The following is a 15031-nucleotide window of genomic DNA, read 5'->3' as shown; positions in this document are numbered from 1 at the left end:
ATCAAGAGGCTTCATTACATCGGAATCCAAGAAGATGCCCTCAAATGGATCACATCCTTTCTGACTTGAAAACCCAGAGAATCCATCTGCCACCTTTCACATCGAAACTCACAAACTTAATCTGTGGCATCCCTCAAGGCTCATCCCTCAGCCCTACACTGTTCAACATCTACATGACCCCCTTGGCAAACATCGGCAGAACCCATGGAAGCAACATCATATCCTACGCACATGACACCCAGCTCATTCTCTCACTATCAGAAGACCCCTCCACCACAAAGGACAACTTCCTAAAGTTCAACACAGAAAAAACAGAAGTACTGATCTTCAGCAACAACACCTTCCTGTGGAACGACTCCTGATGGCTACCAAACTAGGACAACTCTGATAGACCATGCTCGTAACCGTAGCATCATCATGGACAGCAGGCTCACCATGAAAAAGCAGAGAAACGCAGTCTCTTCCACCTGCTCACCCTTTACAAGCTCCATAAGATCTTCAAATGGCTCCCCATAAACAGCAGATGAACCGTCACTAAAATCCAGCCGGCTAGACTACAGTAACGCACTCTATGTAGGAATCACCACACATCTGCCGAGGAAACTACAGCTCATACAGAATTCAGCGGCGGACTTATCCTTGACCTCCCCAAATGGACCCCCCCACACCTCAAGAAGCTCCACTGGCTCACCATTCAGAAGAGATGTCAGTTTAAGATCTGATCCACACCTACAAGGCACTTCACAATCAAGGACCAGCATACATCAACCAGCACCTGAACTTCCACCAACCCTCTAGAGACCCCAGCTCTGCTGCACTCTCCCTTGCACCCCCCTTCCCCCCGAAATCCACAGAAGCAACAGTGGAGGATGCTCCTTCTGCTACCTCTCAGGAAACTCCTGATACGTCCCCCCCCCATCACCTACGGACCTCATCCTCTCTTCCGGAATTCAGGAAAGGACTCCAGACCGGGCTTTTCGACTGTACCCCTTACCAGCCATGTTCTCTGCACCTCGATGCCCTCATGGGTAACTAGCCACACTATATAAATCATGTTTGATTGATTGATTGATTTATGCTGCTGCGTGGGAGCAGCCACCTGGCAAATGACGCCACTGGAGTCAAGCTATCCTGGCTGAAGAGGGGTGAAACCCCGAAACCGGTCCTAGGATGCTTGATTCCGGTCCAGGGAAGACATGGCTTGGCAGTTCGGGCTGGACAGTTCCCATGAGGCACAGGGTCAAGACTGATTTGCATATGGCCATGTCTGAACTGGGGTGGCGTGGTGAGCAAAATAACGATGGATTAAACCCAGATCTGTGACTGGGGGTGAATGTTTTAACAATGTGCAACTTTCCGTCCATCATCTTGTATGTTTTGCTGTTCGCCCTATGTGGGAAGGGTATGCCCAGACATGGGTCCCGTGCTCACTACGCCACAGGAGTCAAGCTATCCTGGCTGAAGAGGGATGAAACCCCGAAACCGGTCCTAGGATGCTTGATTCCGGTCCAGGGAAGACATGGCTTGGCAATTCGGGCTGGACTGTTCCCATGAGGCACAGGGTCAAGACTGATTTGCATATGGCCATGTCTGAACTGGGGTGGCGTGGTGAGCAAAATAACGATGGATTAAACCCAGATCTGTGACTGGGGTGAATGTTTTGCCAATGTGCAACATTCCGTCCATCATCTTGTGTGTTTTGCTGTTCGCCCTATGTGAGAAGGGTATGCCCAGACGTGGGTCCCATGCTCAGTACGCCACTGGAGTCAAGCTATCCTGGCTGAAGAGGGGTGAAACTCTGAAACCGGTGCTAGGATGCTTGATTCCGGTCCAGTGAAGACATGGCTTGGCAGTTCGGGCTGGACTTTTCCCATGAGGCACAGGGTCAAGACTGATTTGCATATGGCCATGTCTGAACTGGGGTGGTGTGGTGAGCAAAATAACGATGGATTAAACCCAGATCTGTGACTGGGGGTGAATGTTTTGCCAATGTGCAACATTCCGAACATCATCTTGTGTGTTTTGCTGTTCGCCCTATGTGGGAAGGGTATGCCCAGATGTGGGTCCCATGCTCACTACATCACTGGAGTCAAGCTATCCTGGCTGAAGAAGGGTGAAACCCCGAAACCAGTCCTAGGATGCTTGATTCCTGTCCAGGGACGACATGGCTTGGCAGTTCGGGCTGGACTGTTCCCGTGAGACACACAGTCAAGACTGATTTGCCTATGGCCATGTCTGAACTGTGGTGGCGTGGTGAGCAAAATAACAATGGATTAAACCCAGATCTGTGACTGGGGGTGAATGTTTTGCCAATGTGCAACATTCCGTTCATCATCTTGTGTGTTTTGCTGTTCGCCCTATGTGCGCAGGGTATGCCCAGACGTGGGTCCCATGCTCACTATGCCACTGGAGTCAAGCTATCCTGGCTGAAGAGGGGTGAAACCCCGAAACCGGTCCTAGGATGCTTGATTCCGGTTCAGGGAAGACATGGCTTGGCAGTTTGGGCTGGACTGTTCCCATGAGGCAGAGAGTCAAGACTGATTTGCATATGGCCATGTCTGAACTGGGGTGGCGTGGTGAGCAAAATAACGATGGATTAAGCCCAGATCTGTGACTGCGGGTCAATGTTTTGCCAATGTGCAACATTCCGTCCATCATCTTGTGTGTTTTGCTGTTCGCCCTATGTGGGAAGGGCATGCCCAGACGTGGGTCCCGTGCTCACTACGCCACAGAAGTCAAGCTATCCTGGCTGAAGAGGGATGAAACCCCGAAACCGGTCCTAGGATGCTTGATTACGGTCCAGGGAAGACATGGCTTGGCAATTCGGGCTGGACTGTTCCCATGAGGCACAGGGTCAAGACTGATTTGTATATGGCCATGTCTGAACTGGGGTGGCGTGGTGAGCAAAATAACGATGGATTAAACCCAGATCTGTGACTGGGGTGAATGTTTTGCCAATGTGCAACATTCCGTCCATCATCTTGTGTGTTTTGCTGTTCGCCCTATGTGAGAAGGGTATGCCCAGATGTGGGTCCCGTGCTCACTACGCCACTGGAGTCAAGCTATCCTGGCTGAAGAGGGATGAAACTCCGAAACCGGTCCTAGGATGCTTGATTCCGGTCCAGGGAAGACATGGCTTGGCAGTTCTGGCTGGACTTTTCCCATGAGGCACAGGGTCAAGACTGATTTGCATATGGCCTTGTCGGAACTGGGGTGGCGTGGTGAGCAAAATAACGATGGATTAAACCCAGATCGGTGACTGGGGTGAATGTTTTGCCAATGTGCAACATTCCGTCCATCATCTTGTGTGTTTTGCTGTTCGCCCTATGTGAGAAGGGTATGCCCAGATGTGGGTCCCGTGCTCACTACGCCACTGGAGTCAAGCTATCCTGGCTGAAGAGGGATGAAACTCCGAAACCGGTCCTAGGATGCTTGATTCCGGTCCAGGGAAGACATGGCTTGGCAGTTCTGGCTGGACTTTTCCCATGAGGCACAGGGTCAAGACTGATTTGCATATGGCCATGTCGGAACTGGGGTGGCGTGGTGAGCAAAATAACGATGGATTAAACCCAGATCTGTGATTGGGGGTGAATGTTTTGCCAATGTGCAACATTCCGTCCATCATCTTATGTGTTTTGCTGTTCGCCCTATGTGAGAAGGGTATGCCCAGACGTGGGTCCCGTGCTCACTACGCCACTGGAGTCAAGCTATCCTGGCTGAAGAGGGGTGAAACCCCGAAACCGGTCCTAAGATGCTTGATTCCGATCCAGGGAAGACATGGCTTGGCAGTTCAGGCTGGACTAATCCCATGAGGCACAGGGTCAAGACTGATTTGCATATGGCCCTGTCTGAACTGGGGTGGCGTGGTGAGCAAAGTAACGATGGATTAAACCCAGATCTGTGACTGGGGGTGAATGTTTTGCCAATGTGCAACATTCCGTCCATCATCTTGTGTGTTTTGCTGTTCGTCCTATGTGGGAAGGGTATGCCCAGACGTGGGTCCCGTGCTCACTACACCACTGGAGTCAAGCTATCCTGGCTGAAGAGGGGTGAAACCCCGAAACCGGTCCTAGGATGCTTGATTCCGGTCCAGGGAAGACATGGCTTGGCAGTTCGGTCTGGAATGTTCCCATGAGGCACAGGGTCAAGACTGATTTGCATATGGCCATGTCTGAACTGGGGTGGTGTGGTGAGCAAAATAACAATGGATTAAACCCAGATCTGTGACTGCGGGTGAATGTTTTGCCAATGTGCAACATTCCGTCCATCATCTTGTGTGTTTTGCTGTTCGCCCTATGTGGGAAGGGCATGCCCAGACGTGGGTCCCGTGCTCACTACGCCACAGGAGTCAAGCTATCCTGGCTGAAGAGGGGTGAAACCCCGAAACCGGTCCTAGGATGCTTGATTCCTGTCCAGGGAAGACATGGCTTGGCAGTTCTGGCTGGACTTTTCCCATGAGGCACAGGGTCAAGACTGATTTGCATATGGCCATGTCTGAACTGGGGTGGCGTGGTGAGCAAAATAACGATGGATTAAACCCAGATCTGTGACTGGGGGTGAATGTTTTGCCAATGTGCTACATTCCGTCCATCATCTTGTGTGTTTTGATGTTCGCCCTATGTGGGAAGGGCATGCCCAGACGTGGGTCCCGTGCTCACTACGCCACATGAGTCAAGCTATCCTGGCTGAAGAGGGGTGAAACCCCGAAACCGGTCCTAGGATGCTTGATTCCTGTCCAGGGAAGACATGGCTTGGCAGTTCTGGCTGGACTTTTCCCATGAGGCACAGGGTCAAGACTGATTTGCATATGGCCATGTCTGAACTGGGGTGGCATTGTGAGCAAAATAACGATGGATTAAACCCAGATCTGTGACTGGGGGTGAATGTTTTGCCAATGTGCTACATTCCGTCCATCATCTTGTGTGTTTTGATGTTCGCCCTATGTGAGAAGGGTATGCCCAGACGTGGGTACCGTGCTCAATACGCCACTGGAGTCAAGCTATCCTGGCTGAAGAGGGGTGAAACTACGAAACGGGTCCTAGGATGGTTGATTCCGGTCCAGGGAAGACATGGCTTGGCAGTTCAGGCTGGACTAATCCCATGAGGCACAGGGTCAAGACTGATTTGCATATGGCCCTGTCTGAACTGGGGTGGCGTGGTGAGCAAAGTAACGATGGATTAAACCCAGATCTGTGACTGGGGGTGAATGTTTTGCCAATGTGCAACATTCCGTCCATCATCTTGTGTGTTTTGCTGTTCGTCCTATGGGGGAAGGGTATGCCCAGACGTGGGTCCCGTGCTCACTACACCACTGGAGTCAAGCTATCCTGGCTGAAGAGGGGTGAAACCCCGAAACCGGTCCTAGGATGCTTGATTCCGGTCCAGGGAAGACATGGCTTGGCAGTTCGGTCTGGAATGTTCCCATGAGGCACAGGGTCAAGACTGATTTGCATATGGCCATGTCTGAACTGGGGTGGTGTGGTGAGCAAAATAACAATGGATTAAACCCAGATCTGTGACTGCGGGTGAATGTTTTGCCAATGTGCAACATTCCGTCCATCATCTTGTGTGTTTTGCTGTTCGCCCTATGTGGGAAGGGCATGCCCAGACGTGGGTCCCGTGCTCACTACGCCACAGGAGTCAAGCTATCCTGGCTGAAGAGGGGTGAAACCCCGAAACCGGTCCTAGGATGCTTGATTCCTGTCCAGGGAAGACATGGCTTGGCAGTTCTGGCTGGACTTTTCCCATGAGGCACAGGGTCAAGACTGATTTGCATATGGCCATGTCTGAACTGGGGTGGCGTGGTGAGCAAAATAACGATGGATTAAACCCAGATCTGTGACTGGGGGTGAATGTTTTGCCAATGTGCTACATTCCGTCCATCATCTTGTGTGTTTTGATGTTCGCCCTATGTGGGAAGGGCATGCCCAGACGTGGGTCCCGTGCTCACTACGCCACATGAGTCAAGCTATCCTGGCTGAAGAGGGGTGAAACCCCGAAACCGGTCCTAGGATGCTTGATTCCTGTCCAGGGAAGACATGGCTTGGCAGTTCTGGCTGGACTTTTCCCATGAGGCACAGGGTCAAGACTGATTTGCATATGGCCATGTCTGAACTGGGGTGGCATTGTGAGCAAAATAACGATGGATTAAACCCAGATCTGTGACTGGGGGTGAATGTTTTGCCAATGTGCTACATTCCGTCCATCATCTTGTGTGTTTTGATGTTCGCCCTATGTGAGAAGGGTATGCCCAGACGTGGGTACCGTGCTCAATACGCCACTGGAGTCAAGCTATCCTGGCTGAAGAGGGGTGAAACTACGAAACGGGTCCTAGGATGGTTGATTCCGGTCCAGGGAAGACATGGCTTGGCAGTTCTGGCTGGACTTTTCCCATGAGGCACAGGGTCCAGACTGATTTGCATATGGCCATGTCTGAACTGGGGTGGCGTGGTGAGCAAAATAGCGATGGATTAAACCCAGATCTGTGACTGGGGGTGAATGTTTTACCAATGTGCAACACTCCGTCCATCATCTTGTGTGTTTTGCTGTTCGTCCTATGTGGGAAGGGTATGCCCAGACGTGGGTCCCGTGCTCACTACGCCACTGGAGTCAAGCTATCCTGGCTGAAGAGGGGTGAAACCCCGAAACCGGTCCTAGGATGCTTGATTCCGGTCCAGGGAAGACATGGCTTGGCAGTTCGGTCTGGAATGTTCCCATGAGGCACAGGGTCAAGACTGATTTGCATATGGCCATGTCTGAACTGGGGTGGTGTGGTGAGCAAAATAACAATGGATTAAACCCAGATCTGTGACTGCGGGTGAATGTTTTGCCAATGTGCAACATTCCGTCCATCATCTTGTATGTTTTGCTGTTCGCCCTATGTGGGAAGGGCATGCCCAGACGTGGGTCCCGTGCTCACTACGCCACTGGAGTCAAGCCATCCTGGCTGAAGAGGAGTGAAACTCCGAAACCTGTCCTAGGATGCTTGATTCCGGTCCAGGGAAGACATGGCTTGGCAGTTCGGTCTGGAATGTTCCCATGAGGCACAGGGTCAAGACAGATTTGCATATGGCCATGTCTGAACTGGGGTGGCGGGGTGACCAAAATAACGATGGATTAAACCCAGATCTGTGACTGGGGGTGAATGTTTTGCCAATGTGCTACATTCCGTCCATCATCTTGTGTGTTTTGATGTTTGCCCTATGTGGGAAGGGCATGCTCAGACGTGGGTCCCGTGCTCACTACGCCACAGGAGTCAAGCTATCCTGGCTGAAGAGGGGTGAAAACCCGAAACCGGTCCTAGGATGCTTGATTCCTGTCCAGGGAAGACATGGCTTGGCAGTTCTGGCTGGACTTTTCCCATGAGGCACAGGGTCAAGACTGATTTGCATATGGCCATGTCTGAACTGGGGTGGCGTGGTGAGCAAAATAACGATGGATTAAACCCAGATCTGTGACTGGGGGTGAATGTTTTGCCAATGTGCTACATTCCGTCCATCATCTTGTGTGTTTTGATGTTCGCCCTATGTGAGAAGGGTATGCCCAGTCGTGGGTACCGTGCTCAATACGCCACTGGAGTCAAGCTATCCTGGCTGAAGAGGGGTGAAACTACGAAACGGGTCCTAGGATGGTTGATTCCGGTCCAGGGAAGATATGGCTTGGCAGTTCTGGCTGGACTTTTCCCATGAGGCACAGGGTCCAGACTGATATGCATATGGCCATGTCTGAACTGGGGTGGCGTGGTGAGCAAAATAGCGATGGATTAAACCCAGATCTCTGACTGGGGGTGAATGTTTTGCCAATGTGCAACATTCCGTCCATTCTCATGTAAGTTTTGCTGTTCGCCCTATGTGGGAAGGGTATGCCCAGACGTGGGTTCCGTGCTCACTATGCCACTGGAGTCAAGCTATCCTGGCTGGAGAGGGGTGAAACCCCAAAACCGGTCCTAGGATGCTTGATTACGGTCCAGGGAAGACATGGCTTGGCAATTTGGGCTGGACTGTTCCCATGAGGCACAGGGTGAAGACTGATTTTCATATGGCCCTGTCTGAACTGGGGTGGCGTGGTGAGCAAAATAACGATGGATTAAACCCAGATCTGTGAGTGGGGGTGAATGTTTTGCCAATGTGCAACATTCCGTCCATCATCTTGTGTGTTTTGCTGTTCGCCCTATGTGAGAAGGGTATGCCCAGACGTGGGTCCCGTGCTCAGTACGCCCCTGGAGTCAAGCTATGCTGGCTGAAGAGGGGTGAAACTCCAAAACCGGTCCTAGGATGCTTGATTCCGGTCCAGGGAAGACATGGCTTGGCAGTTCAGGCTGGACTTTTCACATGAGGCAGAGGGTCAAGACTGATTTGCATATGGCAATGTCTGAACTGGGGTGGCGTGGTGAGCAAAATAACAATGGCTTAAACCCAGATCTGTGACTGGGGGTGAATGTTTTGCCAATGTGCAACATTCCGTCCATCATCTTGTGTGTTTTAAGGTTCGCCCTATGTGGGAAGGGTATGCGCAGACGTGGGTCCCGTGCTCACTACGCCACTGGAGTCAAGCTATCTTGGCTGAAGAGGGGTTAAACCCCGAAACCGGTCCTAGGATGCTTGATTCCGGTCCAGGGAAGACATGGCTTGGCAGTTCGGGCTGGACTGTTCCCATGAGGCACAGGGTCAAGACTGATTTGTATATGGCCATGTCTGAACTGGGGTGGGGTGGTGAGCAAAATAACGATGGATTAAACCCAGATCTGTGACTGGGGTGAATGTTTTGCCGATGTGCAACATTCCGTCCATCATCTTGTGTGTTTTGCTGTTCGCCCTATGTGAGAAGGGTATGCCCAGACGTGGGTCCCGTGCTCACTATGCCACTGGAGTCAAGCCATCCTGGCTGAAGAGGGGTGAAACTCCGAAACCGGTCCTAGGATGCTTGATTCCGGTCCAGGGAAGACATGGCTTGGCAGTTTTGGCTGGACTTTTCTCATGAGGCACAGGGTCAAGACTGATTTGCATATGGCCATGTCTGAACTGGGGTGGCATGGTGAGCAAAATACCGATGGATTAAACCCAGATCTGTGACTGGGGGTGAATGTTTTGCTAATGTGCAACATTCCGTCCATCACCTTGTGTGTTTTGCAGTTCGCCCTATGTGAGAAGGGTATGCCCAGACGTGGGTCCCGTGCTCAGTACGCCACTGGAGTCAAGCTATCCTGGCTGAAGAGGGGTGAAACTCTGAAACCGGTGCTAGGATGCTTGATTCCGGTCCAGTGAAGACATGGCTTGGCAGTTCGGGCTGGACTGTTCCCATGAGACACACAGTCAAGACTGATTTGCATATGGCCATGTCTGAACTGTGGTGGAGTGGTGAGCAAAATAACAATGGATTAAACCCAGATCTGTGACTGGGGGTGAATGCTTTGCCAATGTGCAACATTCCGTCCATCATCTTGTGTGTTTTGCTGTTCGACCTATGTGCGCAGGGTATGCCCAGACGTGGGTCCCATGCTCACTATGCCACTGGAGTCAAGCTATCCTGGCTGAAGAGGGGTGAAACCCCGAAACCGGTCCTAGGATGCTTGATTCCGGTCCAGGGAAGACATGGCTTGGCAGTTTGGGCTGGACTGTTCCCATGAGGCAGAGAGTCAAGACTGATTTGCATATGGCCATGTCTGAACTGGGGTGGCGTGGTGAGCAAAATAACGATGGATTAAGCCCAGATCTGTGACTGCGGGACAATGTTTTGCCAATGTGCAACATTCTGTCCACCATCTTGTGTGTTTTGCTGTTCGCCCTATGTGGGAAGGGCATGCCCAGACATGGGTCCCGTGCTCACTATGCCACAGAAGTCAAGCTATCCTGGCTGAAGAGGGATGAAACCCCGAAACCGGTCCTAGGATGCCTGATTCCTGTCCAGGGAAGACATGGCTTGGCAGTTCTGGCTGGACTTTTCCCATGAGGCACAGGGTCAAGACTGATTTGCATATGGCCATGTCTGAACTGGGGTGGCGTGGTGAGCAAAATAACAATGGATTAAACCCAGATCTGTGACTGGGGGTGAATGTTTTGCCAATGTGCAACATTCCGTCCATCATCATGTATGTTTTGCTGTTCGCCCTGTGTGGGAAGGGTATGCCCAGACGTGGGTCCCGTACTCACTACGCTACTGGAGTCAAGCTATCCTGGCTGGAGAGGGGTGAAACCCCGAAACCGGTCCTAGGATGCTTGATTCCGATTCAGGGAAGACATGGCTTGGCAGTTCAGGCTGGACTGTTCCCATGAGGCACAGGGTCAAGACTGATTTGTATATGGCCATGTCTGAACTGGGGTGGCGTGGTGATCAAAATAACGATGGATTAAACCCAGATCGGTGACTGGGGTGAATGTTTTGCCAATGTGCAACATTCCGTCCATCATCTTGTGTGTTTTGCTGTTCGCCCTATGTGAGAAGGGTATGCCCAGATGTGGGTCCCGTGCTCACTACGCCACTGGAGTCAAGCTATCCTGGCTGAAGAGGGATGAAACTCCGAAACCGGTCCTAGGATGCTTGATTCCGGTCCAGGGAAGACATGGCTTGGCAGTTCTGGCTGGACTTTTCCCATGAGGCACAGGGTCAAGACTGATTTGCATATGGCCATGTCGGAACTGGGGTGGCGTGGTGAGCAAAATAACGATGGATTAAACCCAGATCTGTGATTGGGGGTGAATGTTTTGCCAATGTGCAACATTCCGTCCATCATCTTATGTGTTTTGCTGTTCGCCCTATGTGAGAAGGGTATGCCCAGACGTGGGTCCCGTGCTCACTACGCCACTGGAGTCAAGCTATCCTGGCTGAAGAGGGGTGAAACCCCGAAACCGGTCCTAAGATGCTTGATTCCGATCCAGGGAAGACATGGCTTGGCAGTTCAGGCTGGACTAATCCCATGAGGCACAGGGTCAAGACTGATTTGCATATGGCCCTGTCTGAACTGGGGTGGCGTGGTGAGCAAAGTAACGATGGATTAAACCCAGATCTGTGACTGGGGGTGAATGTTTTGCCAATGTGCAACATTCCGTCCATCATCTTGTGTGTTTTGCTGTTCGTCCTATGTGGGAAGGGTATGCCCAGACGTGGGTCCCGTGCTCACTACGCCACTGGAGTCAAGCTATCCTGGCTGAAGAGGGGTGAAACCCCGAAACCGGTCCTAGGATGCTTGATTCCGGTCCAGGGAAGACATGGCTTGGCAGTTCGGTCTGGAATGTTCCCATGAGGCACAGGGTCAAGACTGATTTGCATATGGCCATGTCTGAACTGGGGTGGCGTGGTGAGCAAAATAACAATGGATTAAACCCAGATCTGTGACTGCGGGTAAATATTTTGCCAATGTGCAACATTCCGTCCATCATCTTGTGTGTTTTGCTGTTCGCCCTATGTGGGAAGGGCATGCCCAGACATGGGTCCCGTGCTCACTACGCCACAGGAGTCAAGCTATCCTGGCTGAAGAGGGGTGAAACCCCGAAACCGGTCCTAGGATGCTTGATTCCTGTCCAGGGAAGACATGGCTTGGCAGTTCTGGCTGGACTTTTCCCATGAGGCACAGGGTCAAGACTGATTTGCATATGGCCATGTCTGAACTGGGGTGGCGTTGTGAGCAAAATAACGATGGATTAAACCCAGATCTGTGACTGGGGGTGAATGTTTTGCCAATGTGCTACATTCCGTCCATCATCTTGTGTGTTTTGATGTTCGCCCTATGTGAGAAGGGTATGCCCAGACGTGGGTACCGTGCTCAATACGCCACTGGAGTCAAGCTATCCTGGCTGAAGAGGGGTGAAACTACGAAACGGGTCCTAGGATGGTTGATTCCGGTCCAGGGAAGACATGGCTTGGCAGTTCTGGCTGGACTTTTCCCATGAGGCACAGGGTCCAGACTGATTTGCATATGGCCATGTCTGAACTGGGGTGGCGTGGTGAGCAAAATAGCGATGGATTAAACCCAGATCTGTGACTGGGGGTGAATGTTTTGCCAATGTGCAACACTCCGTCCATCATCTTGTGTGTTTTTAGGTTCGCCCTATGTGGGAAGGGTATGCCCAGACGTGGGTCCCGTGCTCACTATGCCACTGGAGTCAAGCTATCCTGGCTGAAGAGGGGTGAAACCCCGAAACCGGTCCTAGGATGCTTGATTCTGATCCAGGGAAGACATGGCTTGGCAGTTCAGGCTGGACTAATCCCATGAGGCACAGGGTCAAGACTGATTTGCATATGGCCCTGTCTGAACTGGGGTGGCGTGGTGAGCAAAGTAACGATGGATTAAACCCAGATCTGTGACTGGGGGTGAATGTTTTGCCAATGTGCAACATTCCGTCCATCATCTTGTGTGTTTTGCTGTTCGTCCTATGTGGGAAGGGTATGCCCAGACGTGGGTCCCGTGCTCACTACGCCACTGGAGTCAAGCTATCCTGGCTGAAGAGGGGTGAAACCCCGAAACCGGTCCGAGGATGCTTGATTCCGGTCCAGGGAAGACATGGCTTGGCAGTTCGGTCTGGAATGTTCCCATGAGGCACAGGGTCAAGACTGATTTGCATATGGCCATGTCTGAACTGGGGTGGCGGGGTGAGCAAAATAACGATGGATTAAACCCAGATCTGTGACTGGGGGTGAATGTTTTGCCAATGTGCTACATTCCGTCCATCATCTTGTGTGTTTTGATGTTCGCCCTATGTGGGAAGGGCATGCTCAGACGTGGGTCCCGTGCTCACTACGCCACAGGAGTCAAGCTATCCTGGCTGAAGAGGGGTGAAAACCCGAAACCGGTCCTAGGATGCTTGATTCCTGTCCAGGGAAGACATGGCTTGGCAGTTCTGGCTGGACTTTTCCCATGAGGCACAGGGTCAAGACTGATTTGCATATGGCCATGTCTGAACTGGGGTGGCGAGGTGAGCAAAATAACGATGGATTAAACCCAGATCTGTGACTGGGGGTGAATGTTTTGCCAATGTGCTACATTCCGTCCATCATCTTGTGTGTTTTGATGTTCGCCCTATGTGAGAAGGGTATGCCCAGTCGTGGGTACCGTGCTCAATACGCCACTGGAGTCAAGCTATCCTGGCTGAAGAGGGGTGAAACTACGAAACGGGTCCTAGGATGGTTGATTCCGGTCCAGGGAAGACATGGCTTGGCAGTTCTGGCTGGACTTTTCCCATGAGGCACAGGGTCCAGACTGATATGCATATGGCCATGTCTGAACTGGGGTGGCGTGGTGAGCAAAATAGCGATGGATTAAACCCAGATCTCTGACTGGGGGTGAATGTTTTGCCAATGTGCAACATTCCGTCCATCCTCATGTATGTTTTGCTGTTCGCCCTATGTGGGAAGGGTATGCCCAGACGTGGGTTCCGTGCTCACTATGCCACTGGAGTCAAGCTATCCTGGCTGGAGAGGGGTGAAACCCCATAACCGGTCCTAGGATGCTTGATTACGGTCCAGGGAAGACATGGCTTGGCAATTTGGGCTGGACTGTTCCCATGAGGCACAGGGTGAAGACTGATTTTCATATGGCCCTGTCTGAACTGGGGTGGCGTGGTGAGCAAAATAACGATGGATTAAACCCAGATCTGTGAGTGGGGGTGAATGTTTTGCCAATGTGCAACATTCCGTCCATCATCTTGTGTGTTTTGCTGTTCGCCCTATGTGAGAAGGGTATGCCCAGACGTGGGTCCCGTGCTCAGTACGCCCCTGGAGTCAAGCTATGCTGGCTGAAGAGGGGTGAAACTCCAAAACCGGTCCTAGGATGCTTGATTCCGGTCCAGGGAAGACATGGCTTGGCAGTTCAGGCTGGACTTTTCACATGAGGCAGAGGGTCAAGACTGATTTGCATATGGCCATGTCTGAACTGGGGTGGCATGGTGAGCAAAATAGCAATGGCTTAAACCCAGATCTGTGACTGGGCGTGAATGTTTTGCCAATGTGCAACACTCCGTCCATCATCTTGTGTGTTTTTAGGTTCGCCCTATGTGGGAAGGGTATGCCCAGACGTGGGTCCCGTGCTCACTACGCCACTGGAGTCAAGCTATCTTGGCTGAAGAGGGGTGAAACCCCGAAACCGGGCCTAGGATGCTTGATTCGGGTCCAGGGAAGACATGGCTTGGCAGTTCGGGCTGGACTGTTCCCATGAGGCACAGGGTCAAGACTGATTTGTATATGGCCATGTCTGAACTGGGGTGGGGTGGTGAGCAAAATAACGATGGATTAAACCCAGATCTGTGACTGGGGGTGAATGTTTTGCCAATGTGCAACATTCCGTCTATCATCTTGTGTGTTTTGCTGTTCGCCCTATGTGAGAAGGGTATGCCCAGACGTGGGTCCCGTGCTCAGTATGCCCCTGGAGTCAAGCTATCCTGAATGAAGAGGGGTGAAACTCCAAAACCGGTCCTAGGATGCTTGATTCCGGTCCAGGGAAGACATGGCTTGGCAGTTTGGGCTGGACTTTTCACATGAAGCAGAGGGTCAAGACTGATTTGCATATGGCAATGTCTGAACTGGGGTGGCGTGGTGAGCAAAATAACAATGGCTTAAACCCAGATCTGTGACTGGGGGTGAATGTTTTGCCAATGTGCAACATTCCGTCCATCATCTTGTGTGTTTTAAGGTTCGCCCTATGTGGGAAGGGTATGCGCAGACGTGGGTCCCGTGCTCACTACGCCACTGGAGTCAAGCTATCTTGGCTGAAGAGGGGTTAAACCCCGAAACCGGTCCTAGGATGCTTGATTCCGGTCCAGGGAAGACATGGCTTGGCAGTTCGGGCTGGACTGTTCCCATGAGGCACAGGGTCAAGACTGATTTGTATGTGGCCATGTCTGAACTGGGGTGGGGTGGTGAGCAAAATAACGATGGATTAAACCCAGATCTGTGACTGGGGTGAATGTTTTGCCGATGTGCAACATTCCGTCCATCATCTTGTGTGTTTTGCTGTTCGCCCTATGTGAGAAGGGTATGCCCAGACGTGGGTCCCGTGCTCACTACGCCACTGGAGTCAAGCCATCCTGGCTGAAGAGGGGTG

Source organism: Triturus cristatus, chromosome 3_1 (genome assembly GCF_964204655.1).
Source record: "Triturus cristatus chromosome 3_1, aTriCri1.1, whole genome shotgun sequence".
In the NCBI taxonomy this organism is placed as follows: domain Eukaryota; kingdom Metazoa; phylum Chordata; class Amphibia; order Caudata; family Salamandridae; genus Triturus; species Triturus cristatus.
This window is presented reverse-complemented; position numbering follows the sequence as displayed.